Here is a 9499-nt window from a genome sequence, read left to right on the forward strand (position 1 = left end):
GCCAGGTCACGATCTCGCGGTCCGTGAGTTCGAGCCCCGCGTCGGGCTCTGGGCTGATGGCTCGGAGCCTGGAGCCTGTTTCCGATTCTGTGTCTCCCTCTCTCTCTGCCCCTCCCCCGTTCATGCTCTGTCTCTCTCTGTCCCAAAAATAAATAAACGTTGAAAAAAAAGAACAATCTTCTTCCGTTGTGTTTCTAAGGGTGCTTCTCTCTCAACTTTTGACAAAACTCCCCCCGTCAGTGTCTTACTTATTCTTCTCTCACTTCACTGATGAGTAAAGTTATGCTCCAAACCTTTTGGGCAGAAAAGTCATACCCATCTTGGTACCTTATTGGAAAACGGAATTGCTGCATGAACTGAAGCCCTGACACTTTGTGACTGCCCTTTAGCATCCCCCGGGGCTGCCAGGCTTCAGGCTTCCACTGTTCAACCCTTCCCTGCCTCTTTAACATAAGTAGTCCCTGAAATATGTTGAAAAACTTTGTATTTATTTTTTTAATATTTTACTTATTTTTTTTTTTTTTTTTTTTTGTTTTGTTTTTTTTTTTTTAAATTTTTTTTTCAACGTTTATTTATTTTCGGGACAGAGAGAGACAGAGCATGAACAGGGGAGGGGCAGAGAGAGAGGGAGACACAGAATCGGAAACAGGCTCCAGGCTCCGAGCCATCAGCCCAGAGCCCGACGCGGGGCTCGAACTCACGGACCGCGAGATCGTGACCTGGCTGAAGTCGGACGCTTAACCGACTGCGCCACCCAGGCGCCCCAGTATTTTACTTATTTTTGAGAGAGAGAGAGAGAGAGAGAGAGTGAGTGAGAGCTGGGGAGGGACACAGAGAGAGGGGGAACAGAAGATCTGAAGCGGGCTCAGCGCTGACAGCAGCAAGCCTGATGCGGGGCTCCAACTCACAAACTGTGAGATCATGACCTGAGCCAAAATCGGACGCTCAGCTGACTGAGCCACCCAGGCGCCCAAGACTTTGTGTTTAACTGAAGTTCACCCGCGCATGCATCCACAAATGGAGAGATAGGGTTCCAATTTCGGTTGGGAGAGGTCCTAAGTAAAAAAGAGAAGTGTCCACTGAATATGAGTAACTGGGCTTCAACTGAAAAAGCTGTGGTTATAAAGTGACATAATGTATAAAAAACTTCCAGCTGTAAACTGACACACGCTGGACACAAATAACAAGCTGATGTGAAAATGTGATGTGACTGTGCCATTAAAAAATATCACTGAAAAAATATATATCACTGACAGCAAAACAGGCTGTGGATTTTTTTTAACTTCAGCGTCCATAAATATCTCATTATTGCTGTCGGACAATTGCATTTATTTCAGAATGGGTTTTCTGTTCTAGGGACAGTTTGCAGACATTCGGCTATCCCATTTTACAAGTTCTTTATGGTGAAATGATGTGCTCTGTGTTCTCTAACATTGGGTTTTCGTCCCATTTTATAGTAACACGTGCAGAAGGCACCTGACTCCGTGGTGGTACGTGCCTTAAGGAACTGTCACGCCTCATGTTCACTCTGTGGACTCTCCAGAAACTCACTCGAGACTCAGGATATATTCCCTGTTTTACCTCTTCCCTTCCATCATGAACCCTCTTGTTCTTACCCTCTGTGTTCAATTTCTGTCCCTCTCTTCACACATGGGCTCTGTCTCCCTGCCCAGCAACCTCACATTAATACGATATTAAGACTATATTCCTGGCTTTATACTCCAAGTTCTGTTTCTGGGCTCACCCCGCATCTTGGGGTATTGTTGAGGCTCCCTGTGACCTAAGTCACATCCGTCACTCCAACTTCACTCTTGCCTGAAAATGAGTTTAAGAATCATACTTTCAAAGTTTTGAGGGGAGAGCCTTCTCTTCCTCTCAAATACTTTCCTCGCCTGTTTGCTAGTACCTATAGTTAATTTATGCCATAAACAAAACACTATATCATAATGTCATGAAATTTTCTTTTCATTCTAGAATCTTTGGTGTGTTGGCTTTTTTTTTTTTTTTTTTTTTTTTTTCTTGTATGTGACAAGAGGGCTCCCTAAGCCCCTCCCCTTCTTCAGGAGGTCTGGGATGGAAACTATGTAAAGATCAAAGACTCTCAGTATATTGGGGGATGAGTTGGGGCAAGAATTCCCCAGTAGCTGAGGGCCTCTCTCTTCCTCTTGCTATCGCTGGGGCTGGTGGTCCAGGCGGCTCTTATTCCTTGGAGGTCATGTTGACGGTAAGGTCCACCACCCATTTGCTGTAGCCAAATTCATTGTCATACCAGGAAATGAGCTAAACAAAGTGGTCACTGACAGCAATGCCAGCCCCAGCATCAAAGGTGGAAGAGTGTTAAAGTCACAGGACACAACCTGGTCCTCACTGTAGCCCAGGATGCCCTTGAGGGGACTTTCCCATGCCTGCTCTCACCACCTTCTTGATGTTACTGTATTTGGCAGCTTCCTCCAGGTGGCAGGTCAGATCCATGACCAACACATTGTGGGTGGGGACATGGAAGGCCATGACAGTGAGCTTCCCATTCAGCTCAGGGATGACCTTGCCTATAGCCTTGGCAAGGCCAGTAGAAGCAGAGATGATGTGGTGGGCAGCCTCTTGGCCATCACACCACAGCTTCCCAGAGGGCCTACCCATGGTCTTCTGGGTGGCAGTGATAGCATAGACTATGGTCACGAGTCCCTCCACAATGCCAAATTTGTCATGGATGGCCTTGGCCAGAGGGGCCAAGCAGTGGATGGTACAGGAAAAGTTGCTGACAACCTTGAGGGAGTTGTCATACCTCTCGTGGTTCATGCCCATCACAAACATGGGGGCATCAGCAGAAAGGGCAGAGATGATGACCCTCTTGGCCTCACCCTTCCGGTGAACACCAGCCTTCTCCATAGTGGTAAAGACTCCAGTGGACTCCATGGCATACTCTGCACCAGCGTCACCCCATTTGATGTTGGCAGGATCTTGCTCCTGGGAAGTGAAGATGGTTTTTCCATTGAAGACAGTGGAAAATCGTCAGCCTTGACTGTGCTGTTGAATTTGCCATGGGTAGAATCATACTGGAACATGTAGACCATATAGCTGCGGTCAATGAAGGGGTCACTGATGGCGACAATATCTACGTTCCCAGAGTTAAAAGCAGCCCTGGTGACCAGGCATCCAATATGGCCAGATCCATTTACTCTGACTCTGACCATCACATCTCCGAGATGCAGCTGCCACTGCACCAGAAGATGCTACTGTGTGACAAACAGGGAGGAACAGAGAACCCGTTCTAGAATCTTTGATACTTGCTAAAGTTTGAATCATCCTGGGATTGGCAGTTTTTAAATCTGGGAAAAAGTTTTAATAAGGAGACAGAACCTTAGGACTGCGTTGGAGGGGCAAGATCTAGGACACCAGATATGTGTGTGGGAACATATGCATGTGTGTGCGCTTACATGTGCTCAGAATAAGGCCACTGTTTCTGTCTCCAAATCACAAAGTTACCCTTCATTTTGCTGCAAATTTTTATTCTTAATAAAAGTACAGAGGTAAATCAGTCTAATTTTTCTGTAGAAATAATTTGTACAGCAAAGAAGCTGAGGATGGTGTAATTTAGTTCCTAATCATACAAACTACATAATTTCTCAAGATGGGAGTACATTGATTAGGCACCTGCATTTGTCAGAGGCATCACCAACATTATCTCAATTCTCCCAGCAACCATAGAAGGGGGCTATTATTCTTCCAAATTTAGTGAAAAAGAAATAAGGCAAGGTCACAGGTTTATTAGTGACACAGGCAGAATTCTAATCAAACTCCTGACACCTCATCTTATGTATTTTTTATATTCCATAAAGAAGAGGGATCTAGTAGTTAGAGCTCAGATTTTGATGTCAGAGAGACCTGGGTTCAAATCTTCCCTCTTCTCTTACAATGTCTGAGATACAGCAATTTACCTCTGGGCCTTGGCTACTTCCAGTTTTATATTCTTTAACTTTCATCTTAACTTTCCTTTCTGTTTATTAGCGTCTGTTACTTTCTCCATTGCTCATGGTCCATATATCGTCATAAGCTTTATGTTCCCTCGTCCCATCTGTAATTTTCTTCACTGTGTCAGATTCAGAAGTAATTGCTGGCACCTCTTAGCACTACTGAAATTGAAAGTGTGGGCATTTTGGCAATTACATTGACTGTCATTTTCATTCATGCTAAAGAATACTTAGTCAATTGTTATTTCTTCAAAACAGTTATATTTACAGTGTTTCTGTATACAACAGATGGTTATGTAGTTTATGTACATCATCCATGTCAAAATGTGGTTCCTTTATCTCAAATGAGTAGGGCAAGTTTAAAGTGGCTGGCTCTTGAAGGGACCAGCCCTTAGTTGGACTAATGGTATGTACTAAAAGTATGTACTGACCATAAAATTGTATGCTTTTTATCTGAAGACTTTTAGATAAATGTTTACTTCCAAAGAATAGGATTGTTGATATGACATAAAACAGTAATGGTTAATACATACACAGTACTAACCATATACCAGGTACTGCTCCAAATGATAGATACCTAATTCATTGCTCACAATAACTCTTGAGGAGGGTATTATTAATGTTATTATTATTATTATTTCCATTTTATGGATACATTAAGTAACTTGCCTAAATCACCCAGCTAGAAAGTGGTAAGGATAGTATTATAAATCAGAGATGAAAAGTAGACTGTTCAATATATGATATTTGGAATGTTGATTTTCTACATGGAAAAAATAAAATTATATCTCTGTTTTAATAAACTCCAGATATAATAATATCTGCATGTGAAATATAGATTTCAAACATTGGAGGGAAATATAGACATAAATTTGTAATACTGGTGGTAAGGAAGATTGTCTTACACAAAAACAAAAATGACAAAACACATATTTGATCAATTTTACATCAAAAAAAATGTAAGTTCAACAAAGACACAGAATCAAAGTGGAAAGTAAGGGACACGAAAGACAGAGATAACCAAATTTATATACAGATTATTTTTTAAACCCTTCAAAAATCTATTAGAAAAAGAAACGCCACAGAAAATGGACAATAGATGTGGATGGGTGATAATCATAAGAAGAAACCTGAATAGCCTGACAAAATGCTCAGCTATTTGTAAAATAAAAATTTGAACAAGATATCATTTCTCATTGTCAAATTGTCAAGAACATTGACATTGTGGCAAGGAGGCAGAGAAACAGGAACACTGTATGTTGCTGTAGAAATAGAAATTGGAGCAACCATTGCTGTAGAGCAATTTGGCAATATCTCATAAAACATTACAATGCAATTCTAAGTAAAAGCATATCCTAGAGTGGTTCTCCCATTTATGCTCAAGGAAAATGAAGAAAGATATTCATTGCAGCATTGTGTATACTAGCAAAATAGAAGGGAAAAAGAGAAAGAAACCTAAATGGTCATTAGAAGTGAATATATAGTATGACTTATAGTCATAAAACAATTTTATATAGCAGTTAAGAAAAGTCATCTATATTTTTAGTTAGATATATATAATATATAATAGAGTACATACAATATTTTAAATACATTCCTATATCAACATGGAAAAATTCCAAAAACCTTCTCCCCTGTGGAAAAAGGATTCACAGATCAATGTTAACATTATATTTTTCATATATAGTTACTTTTAAATGACACAAATAGGAACTATCTTTTTTTTTTCAAGATTTTATTTTTGTGTAATCTCTATACCCAACAGAGAGCTCGAACTTACAACCCCAAGATCAGGAGTTGCATACTCTAGCAACTGAACCAGCCAGCTGTCCCTAAAAACTATCTTATTAATAAGGAACTACAAAAAATAAAAACTGTACTATTAAGGTAGTTAGAAAGTTAATTAGAAAAATACTTGGAATAGCTAAAGTAATTAGGGTAATATACCTACAGAAGACTAAATATTGGATTAAAGTAATTAAGGTAATATAGGTATAAAATAGAATGAATTAAAGTAGTTAATTAGAGCAATATATCTACAAAAATGAAATATGAAATTACTAAGTCATTAATTAGGTAATTGATTCAAATGATTAATTATAACAAAATAATTATAAAATTGCAGTCGCTTAAGCTAATAATTTATTTCTTGCTCATATAACAGTGTAAATTTTCCTCACCACCACATTTCACTCCTTCATGAAGTGACTCAGGGATTCAGATTCCTTCAGTCTTTCAACTGTAACATCAAAAAAAAAGAAAAGAAATTAAACTCTAGCATCTTCTCCGACCTTGTCCTCTGGATACAGTCAACAAAGGGAAAAAGAGAGGGAACACATCTGCTTCTTCAAAGCTTGGCAGGCAGTGCTTTCAACCATTCCGTTGGTGAGAAACAGTCATGGGACCACAGCTTAATAGAAGACATGGGGTCACTGGCCAGACGGTGATTTCCCAGTGACGACTCTGAACTATGAAAAGGAGAACAGGGCTTTTAGCAAACAGCTGGCCATCTGTAACTCACCAAATTTAGTGTTTTTCTATAAATGGAGCTGGATGAGGGAGTGGGAGAGTGGGAGAGGAACAAAAAGACTTCAACTTGATCTGTACTGTTGGTGGAAAAAAACGACGTGCATCAAAAACGATAGTTCATAGTTGCTAGTTCTGTGATACGTGAGTGTTGTTACAGTGCTCACGATACTTTTCTCAATTTAAACAAAAAAAATTTAAGAAAAAAAGAAAAGATGTTCTATAACTGCCAGTGTAACCACATTACTATATAGGAACAGCCCTGTCACTGTCTTTGGATTCAATTTAGTGGCACCAAGTCATAGGAGAGATGGTCCTATACTGAGGTTATTCTGGAAAGCACCATGGTGAGATCAATGGATAAAATTTGAAGTCATGTTTGGGTTTTAATCCTGGCTGTCCTACTGCACCAGGTGACCTTAGACACATTTGACCACCCTCAGCAATGACAATAATAATTTATATCTCATAAACTGTTGGGAAGGTACAATGAAATATTGTTATGGAAACTGCTTGCTACAGAGTAGGGATTTTTAAATGTCAATCCCTTCTTTTTTGCTTTGTCTAGTAATTACTGTAAGAGAGTAGCAGTAAAGAGGGGGCGGGTAATAACATTTCTGGATTTCTTTTTATGTACCACAGTGCTGGGGTACAAGATCATTTGCACAAGACCGTTTCTGTTAAATTACTCATGTTTTGCCTCTTCTGGAAATTCGGTTTCTTTAATATTCGTGTTGTTTATTTTAATTCCTCTTGAATTTCCTTCGTGTGGTTTGTCTTTATGCATTTTGGTCTCATAATACTGAGTTGTCTTCAGTTGTATGGTCTGATGTCTCCTGTGCTATTTTCATGATGATGGTTTTATAGCTTTTCCTTGGACACATTTTTCTTTTTTCATTGCTTAAAATTGTCCTGGGTCCCATGCCCCAAGATCCTCTTTTGCATGCTTCTCTTAGCCAGGCTGGAAAACACTTCAGTGCCTGACTAGGCAAAACAAAACAAAAAAACATCCTGGAGGGTTTTAGACCCTAATTACTTGAAGGGCATGTGGGACACTCAACCCAGGTAAGTTCTTCCTTTTACAATTGGCTTCCCAACAACTAATGCAGTCAGCTGGAAAATGTAATAAAATGCACAGTAAAGTCAACCCAGGAGGATTATCCCAACTTCCTGAGTCGTCCAAGTAATCACTTAGAAACAAAGGCCAAAATAGTCCTGTGTCACCCACCCACAACACTGGTGCTGTCCGAATGTGCTGATGGTCCCAGGAAGCTCACTGAAAACCTAGCCCAGTGGAAGACATCACAGGAAACATAAGGGAGAGATGAAATACTTCTCTTCCCAACTCTCATTTCTTCTTGCAACTTCAAATGCCTTTAAATACGTTTTTCAATAATTCATTGTTTTGTGCCAGTCTTAGACCATCGATAACCAGTGTTGTAGCTGGATGGCCCTTGTGGTACTTGTTAGGATTGCAAGAGGCCCTCAGCAATCAAGAAGCTTTGAAAGGACAGGTTTCATTGCTTACAAGTCTTGGAAATTATACAGCACATCTAGGGCCACAAGGCAAGGTCTCAGGGAAAGAGAGAAGCACGCCTCCACGAGGGAGTGTGTGCAGATCTGGGGTTCTGCTTTTATTGGGTAAAGAGTGGCTTTCACAGGCACATTTCTGGTGAATTTAAAACATATGACTTGGAATTTAAGGTGCAAGAAGAGAAAAAACAAGAGGCACAAATGGTCAGTTATGGAAACTAACCAAGGTCTAAAACAAAGGAGCCTGAAATTGAGGGGTAGGGTTGGGGAACCTGGCTCTTGACTGTGTGTGGCTGGCAGTATATTTATTCAAGATAGCCATCTTTGAAGTAGATACCTCTTCCAAGTGGATGCCTCAGCTGAAATCAGGCATCTGCATCACAAAAAAAAGAAAAGAAAAAAGAAAGAAAGAAAGAAAGAAAGAAAGAAAGAAAGAAAGAAAGAAAGAAAGAAAGAAAGAAAACCCAACTGTCAGGGCTTACCCTACATTCATTTTTTCATTAACTCATTTATTCTTTCCTTCAAGAAACACATAGTTGAACCATTTGCCAGGTCCTAGGGTTTTAAAAATTAATAAACTCTAATCTGTAGCCTGGGAGATCTTAGTGTACTGGAAAGATAAACAAATAATGATCTTACACTAACATGACACTAGTGTAATGATCTTACACTAACATAGGTTAAAGAGGTGTGGTAGGAGGAGATAGAGAAGCAGCAGAGAGCAGGGAGATACTAGAATTTGGCAAAAGACATGAACACTGGCATTGGGCCTCAAGGGATGGGCAAAGCTGGAGCTGGGAGAACAGCCAGGGGCAAAGGAACCTAGGAGCAAAGTCTTTACATACTCAGGGATAATGAGGGTCTGCTGTGAGGAGAGACAAGGATTGGTTCATGAGGTCAAGGAAAGAGGGTTAGAGGAAAAGGTAAGAAGGTGATCCTGGGAGGTCAGTTACAGCCAGTTTTTCGTTGTTTTTTTTTTTTAATGTTTTATGCACACTAAGGGATACAGCATGCAGAGACACTAAAAAGAGTGCGATTGTGTATTCTAGCTGGACTCCTTAGCTGTGTGAACTTGGACTTACCATCTCTGAACTTATTATCTCTGACCCCTAATTTCTTCACTTGTCAAGTGAGGATAAGACTCAGGATTGAGCTAGAAATGAGAGGGAATATTATAACTATAGCTGCTATTTATTGAGTACTACGTACAGCTATCTTGCTTTGCATAGGTTATCTCATTCAATTATCAAGGAATACCATAGTATGTTAGATATTGTGATTATCCATATTTTGCCATTGAGGATACTGATATTACACACTTTTCTAGTAAGAAGCTACAGTATGTATGATTAAACATAGAACTGTCTAATCCTAGATCAATGTATTTAACCAGTAGCATGTAAAGTGCTTATTGCCTAGTACATAATGCATGTTCAATAAATGTTAGTTAGAAATAATAGCATTAGTCGCAA

General features: G+C 39.9%; 1 pseudogene; it reads right to left on the reverse strand.

Annotated features, from left to right (window-relative positions):
- Positions 1-2168: 2168 nt before the first annotated feature.
- Positions 2169-3191, reverse strand: LOC115518155 (annotated as a pseudogene).
- Between the last annotated feature and the right edge of the window lie 6308 nt (positions 3192-9499).

Source organism: Lynx canadensis, chromosome B4, assembly GCF_007474595.2.
Source record: "Lynx canadensis isolate LIC74 chromosome B4, mLynCan4.pri.v2, whole genome shotgun sequence".
NCBI lineage: Eukaryota > Metazoa > Chordata > Mammalia > Carnivora > Felidae > Lynx > Lynx canadensis.